The 24742-nt window shown below is 43.3% G+C and overlaps 5 non-coding genes across 5 annotated transcripts; all 5 read right to left on the reverse strand.

Moving 5' to 3' along the window:
- Positions 1–877: 877 nt before the first annotated feature.
- On the reverse strand, positions 878–959 carry trnas-aga (transfer RNA serine (anticodon AGA)). Its single transcript has one exon. It is a non-coding gene; the product is annotated as a tRNA-Ser (tRNA).
- Positions 960–1630: 671 nt separating this feature from the next.
- Positions 1631–1714, reverse strand: trnal-uaa (transfer RNA leucine (anticodon UAA)). Its single transcript has one exon. It is a non-coding gene; the product is annotated as a tRNA-Leu (tRNA).
- Positions 1715–3880: 2166 nt separating this feature from the next.
- Positions 3881–3962, reverse strand: trnas-aga (transfer RNA serine (anticodon AGA)). Its single transcript has one exon. It is a non-coding gene; the product is annotated as a tRNA-Ser (tRNA).
- A 2951-nt stretch (positions 3963–6913) lies between these two features.
- On the reverse strand, positions 6914–6995 carry trnas-aga (transfer RNA serine (anticodon AGA)). Its single transcript has one exon. It is a non-coding gene; the product is annotated as a tRNA-Ser (tRNA).
- A 663-nt stretch (positions 6996–7658) lies between these two features.
- trnal-uaa (transfer RNA leucine (anticodon UAA)) lies at positions 7659–7741 on the reverse strand. Its single transcript has one exon. It is a non-coding gene; the product is annotated as a tRNA-Leu (tRNA).
- Positions 7742–24742: the final 17001 nt, after the last annotated feature.

Raw genomic sequence — 24742 nt, forward strand, 5'->3', positions numbered from 1 at the left:
TCTCTGTCTTTCTCTCAATCGTCCAATATTCCGTTTGCCTTCTGGATTACTTGCTGCACCCGCATGGTAACTTTTTGTGTTTCATGTACGATGACACCCAGATCCCTCTGTACTGCAGCATTTTGTAGTATTTCTCCGTTGAAATAATATTTTGCTTTTTTATTGTTCCTGCCAAAGTGGATGACTTCACATTTTCCCACCTTATATTCCATCTGACAAATTTTTGCCCATTCGCTGAACCTGTCAATATCCCTTTGTGTCACCCTCGCAACTTGCTTTTCCACCTATTTTCGTATCATCAGCAAATTTGGCAAAAATACACTCTGTGCCTTCATGCAAGTCATTGATATATATTGTAAATAGTTGAGGCCCCAGCACTGATCCCTGCGGCACCCATCGGTTACCGATTGCCATTTTGAAAATGACCCTTCAATCCCGACTCTTTGTTTTCTGTAAGTTAGCAAATCCCCAATCGATGAGCTCGTATCTTGTGCCTGTTATTCTCTGCGAGGTAAAGGTCAGAAGCAGTGGCAGGAAGCGGCAGAAGGCACGGGTGTGTGCAAGCGTGGAGAATAACAAGCAGCAGGGATACCACCTTTTATATGGCACGTTTTCGAATGCCTTTTGGAACTCCAAATATACTGCATCCATTGGTTCCCCTTTATCCACCCTGATCGTTACTTCCTCAAAGAAATCCAATAAAATTTTCAGACACGATTTCCCATTCATAAAACCATGTTGACGATTCGAGATTGTATCATGAGTCCGCGAATGTCCTGCTACTCCTTCCGAATAATGGATTCGAGCATTTTCATTTGACACACACTCGGATCGGTTGAAACGCAGAGATGAAAGGTCGGAAAAGAAAACTCTGAACCGTAGTCGGCAGGATTCGAACTTGCGCGGGGAGACCCCAATGGATTTCTAGTCCATCGCCTTAACCACTCGGCCACGACTACTTGCTAAAAGCACAATGCTGCTCACTTAAAATCGCAATAATCCAGCGCTCTGCGACACAGAACAGCAGAACTGGTGTCGGTGTCAGCCGTCGGTCAGGGTGTCGATTGTTCACCCAAGTTACTCGTTTGTTTCGTGGTGGGTATCCTGACCTATTACATGGTCGACCTGGCTTAAAATGCACCTGGACGATGAACTTCTTCGACATTTAAAGTTTTCATTTATCTCCAAAATTGGACGTGTGAAAAAACACTGATGAACGAACTCGGACAATCCCACTTTCCACAATCTAATTTCACTGATATTTCAGCGATTTTAAATCTCACTCTCCGCGTTACCTCGATGTCAGAACCACAATAATGAGCAAGAAATGAAAGGCAGAGTCGCGTTGTGAAGAGACCCGGGCTAATTCAGCATCCCGAAGTGGCTGATGGAGGCAGATTCAATGATGGCTTTCAAAACGGAACGGGATAAGTACTTGAAAGGAAAAAGGTTGCAGTGCTAGAGGGATCGCGCGGAGGAGTGGGACTAGCTGGATTGGTCTTGCATAAAGCCGGCACGGACACGATGGGCCAAAAGGCCTCCTTCCGTGCTGTCACCTTTCTCTGATTCTGTGATGCAAATGGCAAAAGAGAGTCAATGATCAGTATCAAAATGTAACGCAAACCGCACCTACCAGGAGTGGGGTTCGGACCCCACGCGGGTATAAAACCATCGGATCTTAAATCCAACGCCTTAACCACTCGGCCATCCTGGTCCTTTCATAATGTTGCTTTATGTGTAATGTGCTTGAGAGTCACTTCTTCTACGGTTTTGTTTGTCATCAAATAAATGGTTGGAATGGATTCAATGAAATTTGAAGCGTGTCCAACGCCATCTGTGGGGAGTGTCCATCAACTGCTCACGCCAGTTCCTCCTTCGTGTTGTGCTGAATATCCCCATCTTTCATGCGGTTGATCAGGGTTCAATTCTCCAATATCGAAGTCCCGGTGTTTCTGCCTTTAAAAGCTTCACTTTCATTGATCTCCACTATTTGATGTGGAAAATACACTGAAAGTCAAACTCGGACCATCCGACTTTCCACAATTTAATTTCACTGATATTCCAGCGATTTTAAAACCTGCTCTCTGCCTCACTCTTCACCTCGATTTCAGAACACTAATAATGTGCAAGTTATGAATACGCAGAATCGAGCTGTTTGCAGACCCGGGCTAATTCAGCCGCTCTAAATAGAGAGAGAGAGACATACAGAAAGGAATTTATATTCGAATATTTGATGTGGAAAAAACATTGAAAGACTAACTCGGACCATCCCACTTTCCAAAATTTAATCTCACTGATACTCCAACGATTTTAAAACTCTCTATTAAGGTCTCTCTATATCTCTCTCCCCATGTCTCCATCTCTCTCCCTCGTTTTCTCTCTCTGTCTCTTTCCATCTCTCTCTCTGTGAATCTTTCCACAATGGCCCGTTGAATGAACTGTCATGAAATTATTCCTTCAGGCGGAAAAGTCGAAATCCATTGCTCCTCAATCAGTCGATTGTCGCAATCAGTTGCTGAAAGCTGTTGATCTGACTTCAGCCGATGAAGAGCATTATTATCCCGTTGTCGATCGAGGGGTGCGGTGGCCAAGTGACGAAGCATCGGTTTGCTAAACAAAACCGCGCGGGTTCGATCCGCGTCCGTACCTGTTTTCAGCTTCAAATATTAATGAAATGATCAATTTGTTGACAGTTTGTTTCACTTTCCACGGGCCACTGTTGAAAGAAGACTCACTGTTCACATTTTCATCTCTCTGTTCGTTGAGATCCAGAATGAAGTGATGTGGGGTGCGAGGAAAAGAATGATCAAGAGAGACACTCAGAAAGAGATTCTCTCGGTCTGTCTGAGTCTGTGTCACTCTCTCTCCCTCCATCTGTCCAATCCCCGCAGATTTGAAAATCACAGGGTCAAAGAAGGAAACAGATTGGAACACATTGTCCCTGTGTCCTGTTTCAAAACCGACTCCCAGGAAAACGGCTCCGGTTGAATCGTAAAATGGTCAATGGTTTCTCTGTCTTTCTCTCAATATTCCGTTTGCCTTCTGGATCACCTGCTGCACCTGTATTTTGAATTTTTGTGTTTCATGCACGATGATACCCAGATCCCTCAGTACTGCAGCATTTTGTAGTATTTCTCCATTGAAATAATATTTTGCTTTTTTATTTTTCCAGCCAAAGTGGATGAATTCACATTTTCCCACCTTATATTCCATCTGCCAAATTTTTGCCCATTCGCTAAAACTGTCAATATCCCTTTGTAGATACTGTGTGTCACCCTCGCAACTTGCTTTTCCACCTATTTTCGTATCATCAGCAAATTTGGCCACAATGCACTCTGTCCCTTCATCCAAGTCATTGATATATATTGTAAATACTTGAGGCCCCCACACTGAGCCCTGCGGCACCCATCAGTTACCGATTGCCATTTTGAAAATGACCCTTTAATCCCAACTCTTTGTTTTCTGTTAGTGAGCAAACCCCCAATCTATGAGCTCTTATCTTGTGCCTGTTATTCTCTGCGTGGTAAAGGTCAGAAGCAGTGGCAGGAAGCGGCAGAAGGCACGGGTGTGTGTAAGCGTGGAGAATAACAAGCAGCAGGGATATCACCTTTTATGTGGCACCTTATCGAATGCCTTTTGGAAATCCAAATATACTGCATCCATTGGTTCCCCTTTATCCACCCTGATCGCTACTTCCTCAAATAACTCGAATAAAATTGTCAGACACGATTTCCCATTCATAAAACCACGTTGACTATTCTAGATTGCATGATGAGTCCACGAATGTCCTGCTCCGACTTCTTGACAATGGATTTTCATTTTGCACACACTCGGATCGGTTGAAACGCAGAGATAAAAGGATAAAATGATAACTTTAAACCGTAGTCGGCAGGATTCGAACCTACGCGGGGAAACCCCAATGGACTTCTAGTCCATCGCCTTAACCACTCGGCCACGACTACTTGCAAAAAGCACAATGTTGCTCACTTAAAATCGTAATAATCCAGCGCTCTGCGACACCGAGCCGCAGAACTGGTGTGGGGATCAACCGTCGGTGAGGGGGTCGGTTGTTCACGCTCGTTGCTCGTTTGTATTGTGGTGGGTATCCCTACCTATTACATGGTCGACCTGGCTTCAAATACACCTGGACGATGAATTTCTTCTGCCTTCAAAGATATCATTTATCTCGAACATTGGACGTGTGATAAAAAGACTGATGAACGAACTCGGACAATCCCACTTTCCACAATATAATTTCACTGATATTTCAGCGATTTTAAATCTCACTCTCCGCGTCACCTCGATGTCAGAACCACAATAATGAGCAAGAAATGAAAGGCAGAGTCGCGTTGTGAAGAGACCCGGGCTAATTCAGCATCCCGAGTGGCTGATGGAGGCAGATTCAATGATGGCTTTCAAAACGGAACGGGATAAGTACTTGAAAGGAAAAAGGTTGCAGTGCTAGAGGGATAGCGCGGGTGAGTGGGACTAGCTGGATTGGTCTTGCACAAAGCCGGCACGGACACGATGGGCCAAAAGGCCTCCTTCCGTGCTGTCACCTTTCTCTGATTCTGTGATGCAAATGGCAAAAGAGAGTCAATGATCAGTATCAAAATGGAACGCAAACCGCACCGACCAGGAGTGGGGTTCGGACCCCACGCGGGTATAAAATCATCGGATCTTAAATCCAACGCCTTAACCACTCGGCCATCCTAGTCCTTTCATAATGTTGCTTTATGTGTAATGTGCTTGAGAGTCACTTCTTCTACGGTTTTGTTTGTCATCAAATAAATGGTTGGAATGGATTCAATGAAATTTGAAGCGTGTCCAACGCCAACAGTGGGGAGTGTCCATCAACTGTTCACGCCAGTTCCTCCTTCGTGTTGTGCTGAATATCCCCATCTGTCACGCGGTTGATCAGCGTTCAATTCTCCAATGTCGAAATCCCGGTGTTGTTGCCTTTAAAAGCTTCACTTTCATTGATCTCCACTATTTGATGTGGAAAATACACTGAAAGTCGAACTCGGACCATCCGACTTTCCACAATTTAATTTCACTGATATTCCAGCGATTTTAAAACCTGCTCTCTGCCTCACTCTTCACCTCGATTTCAGAACACTAATAATGTGCAAGTTATAAATCCGCAGAATCGAGCTGTTTGCAGACCCGGGCTAATTCAGCCGCTCAAAATAGAGAGAGAGAGACATACAGAAAGGAATTTATTTCCAATATTTGATGTGGAAAAAACATTGAAAGACTAACTCGGACCATCCCACTTTCCAAAATTTAATCTCACTGATACTCCAACGATTTTAAAACTCTCTGTTAAGGTCTCTCTATCTCTCTCTCCCCATGTCTCCATCTCTCTCCCTCGTTTTCTCTCTGTCTCTTTCGATCTCTCTCTCTGTGAATCTTTCCACAATGGCCCGTGAAATGAACTGTCATGAAATTATTAGTTCAGGCGGAATAGTCGAAATCCAATGCTCCTCAATCAGTCGATTGTCGCAATCAGTTGCTAAAAGCTGTTGATCTGACTTCACCCGATGAAGAACATTATCATCCGTTTTTGGCTCGTGGGGTGCGGTGGCCAATTGGAAAAGCGTTGGTCTCATTATAATAGAAAAGCGCGAGCTCGATCCCCGTCCGTACCTGTTTCCAGCTTTAACTTTTAATGAAATGACCTATTTGATGACAGTTTGTTTCACTTTCCACGGGCCACTGTTGAAAGAAGACTCACTGTTCACATTTCCATCTCTCTGTTAGTTAAGATCCAGAATAAAGTGATGTGAGGTGCGAAGAAAAGAGTGGGAAAGAGAGACACTCAGAAAGAGAGAGAGACACTGGGACAGAAAGAGACTCTCTCGGTCTGTCTGAGTCTGTGTCAGTCTCTCTCCCTCTATCTGTCCAATACCCGCAGATTTGAGAATCACAGGGTCAAAGAAGGAAACAGATTGGAACAAATTGAGCCTGTGTCCTTTTTCAAAACCGACTCCCAGGAAAACGGCTCCGGTTGAATCATTAAATGGTCAATATTTTCTTCTTCTTTCTCTCAATAGTCCAATATTTCGTTCGCCATCTGGATTACCTGCTGCACCTGCATGGTGACTTTTTGTGTTTCATGTACGATGACACCCAGATCCCTCAGTACTGCAGCATTTTGTAGTATTTCTCCATTGAAATAATATTTTGCATTTTTATTTTTCCTGCCAAAGTGGATGAATTCACTTTTTCCCACCTTATATTCCATTTGCCAAATGTTTGCCCATTCGCTTAACCTGTCAATATCCCTTTGTAGATACTTTGTGTCACCCTCGCAACTTGCTTTTCCACATATTTTCGTATCATCAGCAAATTTGGCCACAATGCGCTCTGTCCCTTCATCCAAGTCATTGATACATATTGTAAATAGTTGAGGCCCGAGCACTGATCCCTGCGGCATCCATCAGTTACCGAATGCCATTTTGAAAATGACCTTTAATCCCGACTCTTTGTTTTCTGTGAGTTGGCAAATCCCCAATCTATGGGCTCTTATCTTGTGCCTGTTATTCTCTGCGTGGTAAAGGTCAGAAGCAGTGGCAGGAAGCGGCAGAAGGCACGGGTGTGTGCAAGCGTGGAGAACAACAAGCAGCAGGGATATCACCTTTTATGTGGCACCTTATCGAATGCCTTTTGGAAATCCAAATATACTGCATCCATTGGTTACCCTTTATCCACCCTGATCGTTACTTCCTCAAATAACTCTAATAAAATTGTCAGACACGATTTCCCATTCATAAAACCATGTTGACTATTCGAGATTGTATTATGAGTCCGCGAATGTCCTGCTCCGACTTCTTGACAATGGATTTTCATTTTGCACACACTCGGATCGGTTGAAACGCAGAGATTAAATGACAACATGGTAACTCTCAACCGTAGTCGGCAGGCTTCGAACCTGCGTGGGGAAACCCCAATGGATTTCTAGTCCATCGCCTTAACCACTCGGCCACGACTACTTGCTAAAAGCACAATGCTGCTCACTTAAAATCGTAATAATCCAGCGCTCTGCGACACCGAGCCGCAGAACTGGTGTGGGTATCAACCGTCGGTGAGGGGGTCGGTTGTTCACGCTCGTTGCTCGTTTGGATCGTGGTGGGTATCCCGACCTATTACATGGTGGACCTGGCTTCAAATACACCTGGACGGTGAACTTCTTCTGCCTTTAAAGATATCATTTATCTCGAACATTGGACTTGTGATAAAAAGACTGATAAACGAACTCGGACAATCCCACTTTCCACAATATAATTTCACTGATATTTCAGCGATTTTAAATCTCACTCTCCGCGTCACCTCGAAGTCAGAACCACAATAATGAGCAAGAAATGAAAAGCAGAGTCGCGTTGTGAAGAGACCCGGTCTAATTCAGCATCCCGAAGTGGCTGACAGAGGCAGATTCAATGATGGCTTTCAAAACGGAAAGGGATAAGTACTTGAACGGAAAAAAAAGTGCATTGCAAGGGGGATAGGGCGGGTAGTGGGACCAGCTGGATTGGTCTTGCATGGAGGCGGCACGGACACGATGGGCCAAAAGGCCTCCTTCCGTGCTGTCACCTTTCTCTGATTCTGTGATGCAAATTGCAAAAGAGAGTCAATGATCAGTATCAAAATGTAACAACTACCAGGAGTGGGGCTCGAACCCACGGGGGGATAAACCCATTGGATCTTAAGTCCAACGCCTTAACCACTCGGCCATCCTGGTCGTTTCAGAATCTTACGCTATATGTAATGTACTTGAGTGTCACTTCTTCTACGCTTTTCTTTGTCATCAAATTAATGGTTGGAATGGATTCAATGAAATTTGAAGCGTGTCTGACGCCATCTGTGGGGAGTGTCCATCAACTGCTCACGCCAGTTCCACGTTGGTGTCGTGCTGAATATCCCCATCTGTCACGCGGTTGATCAGGGTTCAATTCTCCAATGTCGAAGTCCCGGTGTTTCTGCCTTTAAAAGCTTCACTTTCATTTATCTCCAATATTTGATGTGGAAAATACACTGAAAGTCGAACTCCGACCATCCCACTTTCCACAATTTAATTTCACTGATATTCCAGCGATTTTAAAACCTGCTCTCTGCCTCACTCTTCACCTCGATGGCAGAACCCGAATAATGTGCAAGAAATGAAGACGCAGAATCGAGCTGTGAGCAATCCCGGGCTGATTCAGCAGCCCGCAACAGAGAGAGAGAGAGAAAGAAAGAGAAACAGAGAGCGAGACACAGGAAGAGAGACGGAGAGTGAGAGAGGCCCTGATCAGGGCGCAGAGGAGGTTTACGAGAAATATCCCACATACAACAATGAAATGAATGGCCAGTTAATCTGCGTTTTGGTGGTGTTAGTTGAAGAAGGAAGTTTCGCAAATTGTCATCAAATAAATGTTCAAAATAGATTCACTGAAATTTGAAGGGTGTCCAACGCCATCTGTGGTGAGTGTCCATCACCAGATTACACCAACTCCTCGTTAGTATTGTGGTGAGTATCCTCGCCTGTAACTCGGGCACCCGCGGTTCAATTCCCCGACTGAAAGTGGAACTTTTGCTTCCTTCAAAAGCTTCACTTTCCGTCCTGTGCCAGTTCCTCGTTCGTGTTGTGGTGAAGGACAGGGAGAGACAGAGAGACAAAGACATCGGAAAGGGCGGAGAGGAGATGAACCAGAAAGATCTCACATCCAGCAATGAAAAGGATGGTCAGTTCATCTGCTTTTTGGTGGTGTTCATTATCGTCCAGGTTTGGAAATTTGCGACCAGCAAGGCCCCACAAACAGCAATGACAGAGTAACAGGTGCATGAGGCAGATGGAACAAGAGTTTCAATGAGCAACATCAAAATGGAACGGAAATAACAGTTATCAGAAATGGGTTTCGAACCCACGCGGGTATAAACCCGTTGGATTTTTAGTCTAATATTTTAACCCCACGCCTCCATGCTTGTCGATGTGTTGAGATGGTGCTGAGTATCCCCGAGTGGTTAAAGCGATGGATTGGAAATCCATTGGGATCTTTCCGCGAAGGTACGGATCCTGCCGACTGCGGATGCCATTATCAGCGGTTTAACATGCAGCAAACTTCTCATTCTTCAGTGAATTAAAAATGCACGGCTTTGAACACTTCGAGTTTTATGCTCGTTGGAATTGATCTGCAAGATTTCACGAAATCGACGACAGAAATAGAACAAAGAATGTGCCAAATGACCGATAGTCTGTCTCTCTCTGTGTGTTTGAGTCACCCGATGTGTTTCTGTCTGTTTGTGTGTGTGTGTTGGTGTGTGCGCGCGCCACACATTTTCTCCGTTTTTCTGAAGGGGTCTCTGTCTCTTTCTTTCTCTCCCTCACTCTCTCCCGCGTTCCTCACATAATTTGACTCTGGACATGATCCAACAAAGAGATGGAAAAGTGGCCGTTCATCTTCTTTCACCAGTGGCCCGTGGAAAGATAAATAAAGTAACATTAAGCACCAGGCCGAGTGGTTAAAGACTTAAGATCCAATTGGTTCACAACCGGGTGAACCCCATTCCAGGCAGCTCTTTAATTTAATCCCGTTACACTTTCATACTGCTCAGTTCCACTCGTTTCCCATCTGCATTATGTACCTGTTACTTTGTCATTGCGGTTTGTGGGACCTTGCTGTGCGCATGGCTGGAAACCTGGACGATAATCTTTCCTCAAACAATACCACCAAAAAACAGATGAACTGTTGGTTCTGATATCGAGGTGAAGGGTGAGGCAGAGAGCAGCTTTTAAAATCGCTGGAATATCAGTGAAATTAAATTGTGGAAAGCGGGATGGTCCGAGTTTGTCTTTCAGTGTATTTTCCGCATCCAATATTGCAGGTAAATTACAAGAGAAATGAAAGTGAATCTATTAAAGACAACAAAAGTGTAACCTCCCTGTCGGGGAATTGAATCCTGGTCTTCCGCGTGGATTTTTCTCTCTGAATACACAGATTCCAATGTTGAAACCGTGACATGAACATTCTCTCCAACACGAATTATATATAAGACACTTGGAAATCCATGAACAGACATTGATAGCCTCATGGTAGCACTGGGTCTGGATTTGGTATGGCCGGTTCAAATCACTGGATAATGACAAGAATCCCATCGTTTTAATTCTGTTTGGGAATCAAATCACTTATTTAAATTTTTTAAATAAAGCATTAAGCAATATAAGAGCATAAGAACATAAAATAGGAGCAGGAGTAGGCCACTCGGCCCCTCGAACCTGCACCGCCATTCAATAAGATCATTGCTGATCTTCGACCTCAACTCCACTTCCCGCCCGATCCCCATATCCCTTGATTCCCCGAGAGTCGAAAAAATTATCGATCTCAGCCTTGAATATATTGAATGACTCAGCATCCACAGCCCTCTGGGGTTGAGAATTCCTAAGATTCACAACCCTCTGCGTGAAGAAATTCCTCCTCATCTCAGTCTTGAATGGCCGACCCCTTACCCTGAGACTATGCCCCCTCGTTCTCGACTCTCCAGCCAGAGAAATCAGCCTCTCGGCATGTACCCTGTCAAGCACCCTCATAACCTTCTATGTTCCAATGAAATCACCTCTCATTCTTCTAAACTCCAGAAAGTATAGTTCCATTCTACTCAACCTCTCTTCATAGGACAAACCTCTCACCCAAGGAATTAATCTAGTGAACCTTCGTTGCACCGCCTCAAAGGCAAGTATATCCTTCCTTAGATAAGGAGACCAAAACTCTGCGCAGTACTCTTGGTGAGGTCTCACCAATGCCCTGTACAACTGTAGTAAGACTTCCCTACTGTTGTACTCCAACCCCCTTGCAATAAACGCCAACATGCCGTTTCCCTTCCTCATTGCTTGCTGCACCTGCATAATCACTTTTTGTGTTTCTTGTACGAGGACACCCAATTCTCCCTGAACACCAAATTTTACTAATTTCTCAACATATAAAAATATTCTGCTTTTCTATTTTTCTTACCGAATTGTAAAACCTCACATTTCCCCACATCATACTCCACCTGGCACCTTCTTACCCATTCAATTGGCCTGTCTGTATCCTTTGCAGACTCTTTGTGTCCTCCTCACAGCTTACTTTCCCACCAAGCTTTGTATCACCAGCAAACTCGGTCTGCTCATCGAAGCCATTGATATAGATTGTAAATAGCTGAGGCCCAAGCTCCGATCCTTGCGGCACCCCACCAGTTACAGCCTGCCAACCTGAAAATGACCCATTTATCCGCACTCTATTTTCTGTCCGTTAACCAATCCTCTATCCGTGCTAATGGATTATCCCAACTCCATGAACCATTACATTGTGCAACAACCTTTCATGTGGCATCTTATCGAACGTCTTTTGAAAATCCAAATGTACGACATCCATTGGTTCCCCTTTATCTATCCTGCTCGTTGCATCCTCAAAAAACTCGAATAAATTTGTCAAACACGATTCCCCTTTCATTAAACCATGTTGACTCTGCCGAATCATATTATGATGTTCTAAGTGCCCTGTTACCACTTCCTTAATAATGGATTCCAGCATATTCCCGACGGCAAGAGGTCAGGCTAATTGGCCTGTCGTTCCTTGTTTTTTCTCCCCCTCCCTTCTTGAATAGCGGCATAACATTTGCTGCATTCCAATCCACTGGGACCATTCCAGAATCTAGAGAATTTGGGAAGATCATAACCGATGCATCCACTATCTCTGCAGCCACCTCTTTTCGAACTCACGGATGTTGGCCATCAGTTTCAGGGGATTTGTCGGCTTTTAGTCCCATTAGTTTGTCCAGTACTTTTTCTCCAGTGATATTAATTATATTAAGCTCCTTCCTCTCATTTACCCCCTGGTTCCCCATTATTTTTGTTATGCTTTTAGTCTCTTCCACTGTGAAAACAGAGAAAAAAAATATTTGTTTAACGTATCTGCTACCTCCTGATTACCTATTATAATTTCTCCTGTCTCAGCCTGCAAGGGACCAACGTTTACTTTTGCTACTCTCTTCCTTTTTACATCGAAACATAGAAACAAAGAAAATAGGAGCAGGAGTAGACCATTCGGCCCTTCGAGCCTGCTCCGCCATTCAATATGATCATGGCTGATTCTTTATCTCAATACCATATTCCCGCTCTCTCCCCATACCCCTTCATGCCTTCTGTGTCTCGAAATCTCTCAATGTCCTTCTTAAATATTTTCAGTGACATGGCCTCCACAGCCTTCTGGGTAGAGAATTCCATTGGTTCACCACCCTCTGAATGAAGAAATTTCTCCTCATCTCAGTCCTAAATGTCCTGCTCCGTTTCATAGCCTGTGACCCCTCGTTCTGGACTCCCCAACCAGGGGAAACATCCTCCTTGCATCCAGCCTGTCTAGCCCTGTCAGAGCTTAATACGTTTCAATGAGATCCCCTCTTTTTCTTCTAAACTCTGGTGAATACAGGCTGAGTCGACCGAATATCTCCTCATACGACAGTGCTGCTATCCCAAGAATCAATCTGGTGAAACTTCGCTGCACTCCCTCCATGCCAAGTTTATCCTTTCTTCGGTAAGGAGGCCAAAACTGCATACAAACAGGTGTGGTCTCACCAAGGCGCTGAAAACTGCAGTGAGACTTCTTTTCTCCTGTACTCAAATCCACTTGCAATGAAGGCCAACATACCATTTGCCTTCCTAACTGCTTGCTGCACCTGCATGCTTGCTTTCAGTGATTGGTGTACAAGGACACCCAGGTCCTTTTGTACATCAACGTTTCCCAATCTATCACTATTTAAATAATACTCTGCCTTTCTGTTTTTCCATCCGAAGTGGATAACTTCACATTTATCCACGTTATACTGCATCTGCCATGTATTTGCCCACTCACTCAACTTGTCTAAATCGCCTTGAAGCCTCTTGGCATCATCCTCACAACTCACCATCCCACCTAGTTTTGTATCATCAGCAAACTTGGAAATATTACATTTGGTTGCCTCATCCAAATCAGGGGGCCAAAGCACAGATCCTTGCGGTACCCCACTAGTTACCACCTGCATCCCCGAAAAAGAACCCATTTATTCCTACTCTCTGTTTCCTGTCTGCTAACCAATTTTCAATCCATGCCAGTATATTAATCCCAACCCCATGTGATTTAAGTTTGTACACGAACTTCTTATGTGGGAGTTTCTCAAAGGCCTTCTGAAAATCATAATACACCATATCCACTGGTTCCCTCTTATCTATCCTACCAGTTACACCCTCAAAAACCTCCAGTAGGTTTGTCAAACAAGATTTCCCTTTCATAAATCCATGTTGACTTTGTCGAATCCCATTGATATTTTCGAAGTGTCCTGTTATTACATCCTTTACAATCGACTCGAGCATTTTCCCTGCTACTGATGTTAGGCTAACCGGTATGTAGTTCCCTGTTTTCTCTCTCCCCCCTTTTCTAAATAGTTTTGTTACCTTTGCCACCCTCCAATCTGCAGGCATTTCTCCAAAAACTATACAATTTTTGAAGATGACAACCAATGCATCCACTATTTCCATAGCAAATTATTTTAATACTCTGGGATGCAGATTATCAGGCCGTGGGGATTTATCGGCTTTCAGTCCCAATAATTTCTCCAGCACTATTTTTTTACAAACACTAATTTCCTTTAACACCTCCTTCTCACGAGACCCTTGGTTCCCGAGCATATCTGTGAAGTTGTTTGTGTCCTCTTCCTTGAAGACAGAACCAAAGTATTTGTTTAATTGCTCTGCCATTTCCTTGTTCCCCATTATAAATTATCCCGTTTCTGACTGCAAGGCACCTGCATTTGTCTTCACTAATCTTTTTCTTGTTACATACTTGTAGAAGCTTTAACAGTCTGCTTTTATGTACCTTGCAAGTTTACTCTCGTGCTCTATTTTCCCCTTTTAATCTTTTTTGCTGAATTAAAAACTGATCCCAATCCTCAGTCTTGCTACATTTTCTGGCAACTTCATATGACTCCTCTTTGGATCTAAAATTATGCTTAATTTATTTTGTTAGCCATGGTTGGGCCGCTTTTCCTTTTGTGTTTTTGCGCCAGAAAGGAATGTATAATTGATGCAGTTCATGCATTCGTTCCTTAAATGTTAACCATTGCCTATCCACCATCATGGTAATCACCAATCTATCACAGCCAACTCACTCCTCATTCTTCGTAGTTTCCTTTGTTGAGATTTGGGACCCTAGTTTCGATTGGACTATTTCACTTTCCATCTTAATGAAGAATTCTATCATGTTATGGCCATTCTTTCCAAAAGGACCACGCAAACAAGATCATTAATTAACCCCTTCTCATTGCACAATATCCAATTAGGGATAGCCTGTTCCCGAGTTGTCTCCTCAACGTACTGGTCTAAAAAACCATCTCAGACTCACTCCAGGAATTCATCCTCCACAGTATTATTACCAATTTGGTTTGGCCAAGTCAATATGTAGATTACAATCACCCATGATTACTACAGTACCCTTGTAACATGCATCTCTCATTTCCTGTTTGATGCCGTTCCCTACATTACCACCACTGGTATTGATTCATGTTATCATGAAGAATCTTTTTTTTTTCATTTCATTCCGTTTACCTTATTTTATGGACACTGCACAAATGGCGGATGAAAATAAAATCAGCAATCATTTTGAGAGAATTGTTCTAACCTGGAGTTCAGGTTACATGAGCTGATGCCTGATTGCTGGACGCTTAACTTTCAAATATTGATTGGTAAAAAATGGTCCTTGCCTGGGCACAGTTTGCACTCCAGGGATTTAAGCAGAAAATCTCGGCTGACACTCCAGTGCAGTACTGAGGGAGCGCTGCACTGTTGTAGATGCCGTCTTTCGGATGAGTCGTTTAACTGAGGACCTCATAGGTGGATGTAAAAGATCCCATGGTACTATTCGAAGAAGAGCAGTGGAGTTCTCCCCGATGTCCTGGCCAATATTTATCACTCAACCAACATCGAAACAGATTATCTCATCATGTTCTTCATTGCTGTTTATGGGAGCCTGCTGTGCTCAAATTGGCTGCCGGCATTACAACCGTGAGTACAGTTAAAAGTATGTCATTGATTGTAAAGCGCTTTGGGACAACGTGACACTGGGAAAGGCGCTATAGACATGCAAGACTTTCTATCTTTCTCATTCTGCATGGGGTCATTTGACTGAGATAATCTGATACACCCCTCTACCCATGATTCCTCTCTTGATTTGTGCTTTTTGCATACATAAATATTGTTTTTTTAATGTATGTACGTGTAGATTGCCCACGTCTATTTTTCTGATTGGAAGAATTTTGATGAAGAAGATTCTCCACGCCCGAAACGATAACCTTTGTTCTTTCAGATTTAGAATATTTTGCTTTTTGTTGCAGTGCTGTGGGACTCTGTCCAGTTTACTAACATAACAGAAGGGGTAAGAGTACAGGCTGATTTAATACAGAATACAGCAGGTCACTGGGAAAGTTACACACTGTACAGTGCAGCTGATAAAACTCCTGCTGTAAATAAAGGGCAGGGTCAGTTACACAAGACTGAGCGACTTTATTGTGCAGCCTCCAGGCATCATCTTTACAACTGTCAAAATTAAACCCAAAATCTGTTCCCCAGAACAGACATTAACTGGCTCGCCTGCTTCATCTGCTGCTGTTCTGCTTCTGCACTCACCCACTCCAAGCTGATTACAATGAGTTGTTTTATGATTATTTCGTGCTCTCTGTGTGTTAATCACATTCCTGTCTCTACCTTGCTGTTTTTTTTATCTGTCTGCCTTTCACTGGTTCTGTCTCTCTGTCAATATATTTATCTTTCTCAGTCTTCTTTCTGGCATTTTTCTGTCTTGTTACTTCACCCTCTTTTAATTTCTATCTCTGTATTCCTGTTCCATTTCTACATTTTTTCTCTGTGACCCTTTGCTTCTCTCTTTATATCTCTATGTTTCTGTCTTCCATCTTTATCTCTTCTTTCCATTTGCCTCGCTGTCCCTCTCGCTCGTTCTCTCCCCACTCTCTCTGTCTATCTCTGTCTTTTTTGCCTTCTCACCCCCTTTTCAACTCTTTCTCTCTCTTTCGCTCTGCCTTTCACTCTCTCTGTTCTGTCTCTCCTTTTCTTTATTTCTCTCTTCACTTTCTCCATCTCCTTCTTTTTTATGAATTCGCAATCAACTTTAATTTGGTTGTACGCAGACTACGTAAATGCATCATTAATTCTTGCACATTAGTCCAACATTATCTTTTATACAAATGAAGAAAAAGTAACAGTAAAATTGGATGTTTTTTTCAACATAAAAATACCCATTTCTTCTGTTCAGATACATACGTAGTAATTATATTCATAAACATATTTATTTACATAGCTGTCTCCGCAGTTCAGTATTAATTCATTGTGTAAAGTGTTTTGAGATGTGTTAATATAAAGGGCACTGTACAAATTCCGTTTTAATGAATTACATTGTCCATTTGTAGACCAGCAAATATCCGCCTCTTTCTTTTGTTGTCTCACTTTGTCTCTTTTGCTGTCTGTCGCTCTCCTGCACTGATTCTTTCTGTGTCTCCAGTTCTCTTTGTTTCACTTCTTTTGTCTCTATCGCCCTGTTTCAATCTCTCTTTGCAATTTTCCCTGTGTCCCTCTCACTTTCTGTCCACTTTCCTTCTGCACCTCTGAGTTTCTTTCTCCATTTGTCCACCTGTTTCTCTCAACTCGCTCTCGCTGGTAAATTCCCTCTCTTTCTCTTAATCTGTGTTATTCATTTCCTGTCTCTGTTTTCTGATGGAAAGATGCTCCTTTCCTGTTTGTGCCTTTTCTCCCTGTATTTCTTTCTCATTGTATTTTTCTCCTTTCATGTTTTTCCATCTCTCGTGTCTTTTCTATTTATCTTCCTGTCCCCTCTCTGTTTCTGCACTTTATTCTTTCTCCCTCTCTCCCTCTTTTCTGTTTATTTCTTTTTCTTTCTGATTGTCTCGAGCTGTTTCTCCATCCAAATCTCTTACTCTGTTTCTTTCCGTCTTTCTTTAACTTGTTAACTGTCCTTTTCTCTCTGCCGCTTTCTGCTCTTCGGTCACTTTCACTTTCTTTTTCTCTACGCCTTCCTTTCTATCTCTTTCTTCACTCGTTCTTTCTCAATGATCTGCTTTTCTCTCTGTTTATGGCTCTAACTGTCTCTCATTTCCCCTTTCTATCTGCCTCTATATGTAAGTTTATCTCTATGTGTAACCCTGTCTCTTCCTCTCCATGCCTTTATCTATCTATCTATCTATCTATCTATCTATCTATCTATCTATCTATCTATCTATCTATCTATCTATCTATCTATCTATCTATCTATCTATCTATCTATCTATCCATCTATCTGTCTATCTATCTATCTAACTATCTATCTATCTGTTTGTTGGTCTGTCTGTCTGTCTATCTCTCTCTGTCATTCTATCTCTCCATTTATGTGGAGTGCACCCATTCCGATCAGGCCCACAGTCGCTACTTTCATTGACAGGTTTGCCCATTTTGCAGGGCGGCCATTTCGTTGAAGTCCAGTTGAGCTCTTTCGTGCCGCCTGTTGGAGCAACAATTCATGTGTTGTCTGCAGAGCGAATCACGCCTCAATGGGGCAGATTATCAATATAATGTAACATCAGAATCAGATGTAAAATTATTTCAGCGAATATAAAATGTACTTTCCATCCGGTGGGTTGTGCAGGGGGTGGAGTATGAAATGGCTTTAAATAGTTATTGTGCTTGAAACCCTTCAGCCCTTTCTACGATTTAACGAATTTAACAATTAGATTGAGTGGGTATTTCACCGCGTTCTTCAGCTCCTCTCTGAATTTAGACTGGGTCAGGACATAAATACACGTGTTTGTGCAGGAACTGAGAAGCTGCAGCATTCCTGATGTGGCTTCTGTGATATAACGAGGGTCAGTGTAGGAATTATAATACCGAGTGAGTGTAATTCGCCGATAAATGTTATTTACAACCTGGGTCACCCATAATAGGATAAAACTGCCCGATATACTGAAGAGTAAAATGATGGATTTATTTCGGTTCTCCATCTCTGGATCCTTCTGATTCTCTTCATTGCTGCGGCCCCGGAGTCCCCTGCTGACTCGACTGGCCACTAAAATACGTCTGACCGTCAGAACATTGAGCAGCAAAATCAGAAAGAACGGGACACAAGGGGTTAAAATTAGGTGAACGAACTCATATGCGGCCCACACTGGGGAAGTGCGGAAGTTCAGTTTAAAGACACAATCCCGGGGAACATTATCAATTATAAGGTAAGGTTGATATATGAAGTACCAGGGAACGCTCTCTAAACAGCCCAACACACTCACTGTTCCTATAACTACAGCCGCCATTTTCTCGGTGCAATATTTTGTTTTAAGATTCTCACAACAAATGGCCAAAAATCGATTAAAGGTGAAAGCGACTGTGAGCCAGACAGAAACCACTGTGGCTGCAGAACCAAAGAACATAATGGGACGACACACGGGAGTAATGAACAAGAATGAATTGGGGAAATAACTTAGACCAACCCGTGTCAATATCAGATCAGTGATAACGACCAGGAGATCGGCCGCTGCCATTCCCAGCAGGTAGCGACTGATGCACTTGGAGAGCCCGCACTTTCCTCGGGACAGGATCACAATCGCCAACAAGTTAACTGTAAGAGAGAGAAAAGGAAGCAGAGAAATTACTGATCAGACCTGGAGCCAAAGCAGCAATTTGACAGGATCTGGGGTTAAATTTCCAGCTTTGTTGCTGCATCGAACGGTGGAAACTGATTCATTCACCTGGGCAGCGCTCTCGGGCAGAGAAATGTTTATAAACTCAATTATCAATAACGAATTGTGAGAGCGATAAAGAAAGTGAATAAATGAGCACTGGATCCACTGGAAGGGCCGAGTGAGAGCGCAGTGCCGGTGGGGAAGAGAGAAGGAGTTTTAGCGAGCGGGAATCCGGGTTAAAGCCGAATTTGGGCTCCAGACTGACGGGAAAGAGAGCGAAGGCCGGAAAGGTAAGGGGACAGGGGGAGGAGCAGCGGGTTTGTTGCCCTGGATTAAGAGAACCGACAGAGGCTGACACAAAACGGGATAAGACCGAAAGCGGTGGCCGTGAGTTTGAGGCTTCGGATCGGATTGGAAGAGGCAGCTGGAGACAGAGGCAATGAGTGAGATTGGGAGGTGGACAAGGAAAAGGACATGTCGGAGCAGGAGGGGAGTTAGGAGTAGATTGTTTGAGAAAGCGGATAAACTGAAGCAATGGATGAGGAGACAGAGGATTCAATGTGGTGGTTGGAGAGGCTGGGATTCACAGGGAGAGACTGCAGCAGAGTGTGAGAGGAAATCTAATCTATCGGTCCCACTAACACAATCCAACTAATACACTGAACGGTTCACTTCAGTGGTTATTGGTGTCAGGGAACAGCTGGTTGGATATAAAATGTATTCATTAAATTTACTTTGCACATTCAATTAAAACTAAATTAAAATATATGAATTAAATCAACCACGTTCTTCAGTGAATTCTGCTGATTCTGAGTTTTTGAATACAGTATCCTAATAATTCATTAGGATCAAGAAATCACGAATTCTATTCTTTAAATACATTTGAATTATGTTTATTTATTCAGTCAGTGAATAAGGAAAAGTAACAATCACCAAAACAGACTGAGGCCCTGATAGCGATAAACACACCCAGCGAGAGTGCAATAAAACTCTCACAATCTGACAACTTCCTGTTGACATCCTCAAGTCACATTTCCTCTTCATAATTGTACTGGAAGCTTCAACAGTTCATTCCGATGAATGATTCACCGCATGGCCGCTTTATCTCTGTCTCTCTCCCATTCTCTTTCTCTCTTTCTCTCTCTCTTCTCACGTTCTTTCTCCCCCTCCCTCTCGTTTTCCGTCTCCGTCTCTGTCTCTATCGCTTCTCTATCTATTATTCTGCCCTCTCTACTCTTTCTCAATGCCCCTTTTCACATCCGATTCAATCCTAACATCCTGCAGCACATTCTGTTCACCAGCGCGGTGTTCCACGGATCCTATTCTCAGTGTCAGTTTGTAAAATTGTGAATCCTCTATGGAATAGTTTAATGTTACTACAGAAGATCCAAGTCTCCACCTGTTCACCTACACTGTTAACTTCATCTGCAAATCATGGAAGAAACAGAATCAAATGCCCCTTCCAGACAGACCTCACAATAATTGAAATTCCTTCTCCTGTAATTATAAAGTACACCATTAGATGGAGCTGTTGTTCAATTCACAAAACGCCAACATCACCGCTGCTGCAAAGAATCGACAGATAAATAGAAGGGCTCAGGATTCCAATGGATAAAGTGCAAACTGGTTTATCATACCCTCAAAACATTGCATTTTACAATGAACTCATCCACCGTGACACAGAGAAGGAGATGTGAAAGATTCAGCAGCAAACTCATTTCAATAGCCAGAACTTTGGAGCTGCGCCAGATACACACAATGAAATAATATTTCATAAGAGTGAGAACCAATAAATACATTGAAATCCCAGTTAAGCTGAACCATGTTATTGGGGAGGAGGGACATTGCGCTGCCTCCTTGTAACACTGAGACCGTGAGCTGTCTCGTCATCAATCATTCAAAACACATTTTTGAAAAAATACTGCAGGACACGTTCGTTCCACAACATGAAACTGTTCCGAGCTCCTGATGGTCTGATACCAGCTCTTAGCCCAGACACCTGATTCCAATACATTTAGCACAGAGAATAATTCAGTGACAATGCCAGGGTTGGACATAAAACGTTCATTACAGATATAATGGAATTGCTGCAAGACCGAAAGTTTACAATTTAAGAGATGCCATTATTGAACAGTACACTTAGTGCAGACAATTATCCAGTAACAAGGTCAGGGTTGGATACACAAAGATCATTACTGCTCAGTCCTGTAACTGAAAGAGCGGAGACTCCATCAGTTAACTGGTAGAACAGAACAGGCGACTGTGTGAGACATTCAGGGAGCAAAAATATTTTGCCAAGTACAGCAGCACAGTTAACACCGATTTACACCATTAACAGCTGAGATAACAGCTTACCCGGCACTCCAATTACTGCAAGGGCAGGATAGTAAATATCTTCTATCTGATAAATTATTGGATATTCCATTTCTGTGAGAAGCAGTCACTTCCGTTGTTCTGGAAACCATAACTCTGGCAGGTACTCTGAGCTGATACATTCCAATGAACCCTGATTTATACAGGGGACAAGACTTCACTGACACGGTTATACTCGTGATCATTGCTATTAGTTACAGTCACTTAAACAAACACATTACATCAGCAGCTTTGACTCTGATATAAATAATGTGGTGGATATAACACAAAAATCTCAAAGTCCAGGACATTATCTTAATGAGACCTCTCTCAGGAATAAAGTTAAAATCTGTGCTCATACAGGACTGATCCAACAATAATGAGCGGCTTCATTTACAGTTTTCATATAATTGTATTGGCCATGTTCACTCTTAGCGATTCATTTATAATTTATACCGATTTATCCGCCGTGTCCATCAAATCCAGGGTCTCAACCAGACCCGTTCCACTCTTTTCCTGCAGTTTCCCAGTTATAATATGAATTCTGAGTCTGGCAAGAGTGCCACCCACTGAATCACAGCTGACATTGAAAGGGAGTAATGTAGATGGAGCGGCTTAGGGAGCACATTCTGGGGCGTGGATGTGGCTTAACGATCAGCTGCCAAAAGTAGGGCAAAGAGACTGTGGATACACAAGCAGCCAGAGGTGGACGAGAAGGGCGAGGGGCTGTAAAGATGGAGGAGATTGCAGAGATAGGGAGGGGTGAGGCTTTTATGTATTTCAGCGTAAGAAAGAAAAAAAAATAAAGACTTAGGAGACTGGAAGCCAATGCAGATGAGTCGGGGATTGGAAGATTGGTGAAGGAGTTAATGAGGGATACGTTACAGGGAGCAAAGCTTTGGATGAGTTGAAGTTTTTCGAGATGCCAGAGAGGAGAAGAAAGGCCATAGAGGGTAGAAAGGCATGGCTAAGGGTTTTAGAAGCTTAGCAGGGTGAGTGGAACGGGCGTTATTAAGGACCTGGAAGTCGGCGGTCTTTGTGATGGAGAGGATATGGGGTCAGAAGCTCAGCACGGGGTCGAATGGGACGTAAAAGTTACGAACATTCAGATTCAGCCTCAGACTAAAGCCAGGCATGGGGATGGAATCAGTGCCGAGGATGTGGAGATTGTGCGACCAAAGATCATGACATTCCAATGAAATTGGAGGAAATTTAAAACAGGATGTCGATCTGATAACACAAAGACATTGCAAGGATCGAGGGAGGAGGTTGTTTTGTCAGTGTTCATCTGAAAGGAGGTCCATGTTTGTGGACGAAGTCACCAAAGGGGCAGCATGTAGATGAGGACAAGGAGGGAGCCAAGGATTGAACCTTTAGAGACGTCAGAGGTAACGGTGATCGGGTGGGAAGAGAAGCTTCTCCTGGTTACGATCAGATAGGTGAGTGGAAACAAGCGAGGGTCGTCCCACCAAAAGAGGCCAAAGTCTGATGAGCGAGGAGGTCATGAGTGGATTTGCTGTCGGTGCATAGGGAAATGTGCAGGGCTATGGGGAAAGAGCAGGCGGGTGGGACGAATTGGATAGTTCATTCAAAGAGCCGGCACAAGCACGATGGGTCGAATGGCCTCCATCAAATTCTATGATTTTATTTGTGGAGGAGACGAGGGGGATGCAGAGGGGTGGGTCATGGACGGATTTAAATTCAAGGATGAGGATTCTAAATTTCAGGGATATGGGAGTGGGAGCCAGTGAGGGTCAGTGAGGCCGAGCGGGACCTGGTGCTGGTTGGTCACAGGCAACAGAGTTTTGGACGAGCTCAGGTTTATGGAAGGTGGAGGATCGGTGGCCGGCCAGGACTGTATTGGAGGAATGGAGTCTGGAAGGGACAGAGGCATGGATGAGGGTTTCAATGGCAATGGGCAGAGGAAGGAAAGGAGGCGGGTGAGGGAAACAGGGGGCCTTTGTGATGGAGGTCAAATCAGGTCATGAGCTCAGCTCGGCGTTACACGGGGCTAACTTTACTGGACACGTTAACCAATGCAGAATAAACGGGTAAACATCTGAAGTAAAATAGCGGAGAGTGGAATCTCAATGGGGCACTTTCAGTCTCCGTCCCCTAATATCACCCACAGTCATTTCTAGGCTGCAATCCTCAACCTGCCCTTTAGCTCTCCGCGTGTTAAGGAATCAAAATTCAGATTTTGATTGGAAAACTGCAGGAACAGAGTGAAACGGGTCTGGTTGAGTCCCTGGATTCAATGTGCACTGCGGATAAATCGGTATACATTATAAATGAATCGCCAAGAGTGAACATGGCCAATACAATTATATGAAAACTGTAAATGAAGCCGCTCATTATTGTTGGATCAGTCCTGTATGAGCACAGGTTTTAACTTTATTCATGAGAGAGGCCTCATTAAGATAATGTCCTGGACTTTGAGATGTTTGTGTTATATCCACCACATTATTTATATCAGAGTCAAAGCTGCTGATGTAATGTGTTTGTTCAAGTGACTGTAACTAATAGCAATGATCACGGGTATAACCGTGTCAGTGGAGTCTTATCCCGTGTATAAATCAGGGTTCATTGGAATGTATCAGCTCAGAGTGCCTGCCGGAGTTATGTTTACCAGACCAACAGAAGTGACCGCTTCTCACAGTAATGGGATATCCAGTAATGTTTCAGATTGAAGACATTTACTATCCTGCCCTTTCAGCCGTTGGAGTGCCGGGTAAGCTGTTATCTCAGTTGTTAATGGTATAAATCGGTGTTAACTGTGCTGCTGTACTTGGCGAAATATCTTTTCTCCCTGCATGTTTTACACAGTGGCTTGTTGTGTTCTACCAGTTGAATGATGGAATGTGTTAAGTTGGTCTTGTAGGAGCTGGTCTGTAATGAACTTTGTAAATACAAACCTGGCATTGTTACTGGGTGTACTGAATGTAAACTACTCTGTACTGAATGTCCTGTTCAATAATGGTATCTCCTAAACTTCGAAACGTTCGGTCTTGTCGCAATTCCATTATATCTGTCGTGGCCTTTGTATATTCCAAACTGGCATTGTTCCGGGATTATTCTCTGTACTGAATGGATTGGAATCAGGTGTCAGGGCTAAGAGCTGGTATCAGACCATCAGGAGCTGTTAACAGTTTCATGTTGTGGAACGAACGTGCCCTGGAATATTTTTTCATTAATGTGTTTTCAGTGATAGATAATGGGACAGCTCACGGTCTCAGTGTTACAAGGAGGCAGCGCAATGTCCCCCCTCCCCAATAACATGGTGCAGTTTAACAGGGGTTTCAGTGTTTTTTTTGGTTATCACTTATAAAATGTTATTTCATTGTTTGTATCTGGCGCAGCTCCAGAGGTCTGGTTACTGAACTGAGTTTGCTGCTGAATCTTTCACATCTCCTTCTCTACTTCACTGTGGATGGATTCATTCTAAAATACAATGTTTTGGTGTTATGCTGTGTCAGTTTGCACTGAGTCTGTTGGAATCCAGAGCCCTCTCTTTGTCTATGGATTCGAAGCGGTGACGTTGGCGTTTTGTTAATTGAACAACACCGCCATCTAATGGTGTACTTTATAATTACAGGAGAAGGAATTTCAATTATTGTGCAGTCTGTCTGGAAGAGGCATTTGATTCTGTTTCTTTCATGATTTGCAG

This window comes from Heptranchias perlo, unplaced genomic scaffold (assembly GCF_035084215.1).
Source record: "Heptranchias perlo isolate sHepPer1 unplaced genomic scaffold, sHepPer1.hap1 HAP1_SCAFFOLD_56, whole genome shotgun sequence".
Classification (NCBI taxonomy): Eukaryota; Metazoa; Chordata; class Chondrichthyes; order Hexanchiformes; family Hexanchidae; genus Heptranchias; species Heptranchias perlo.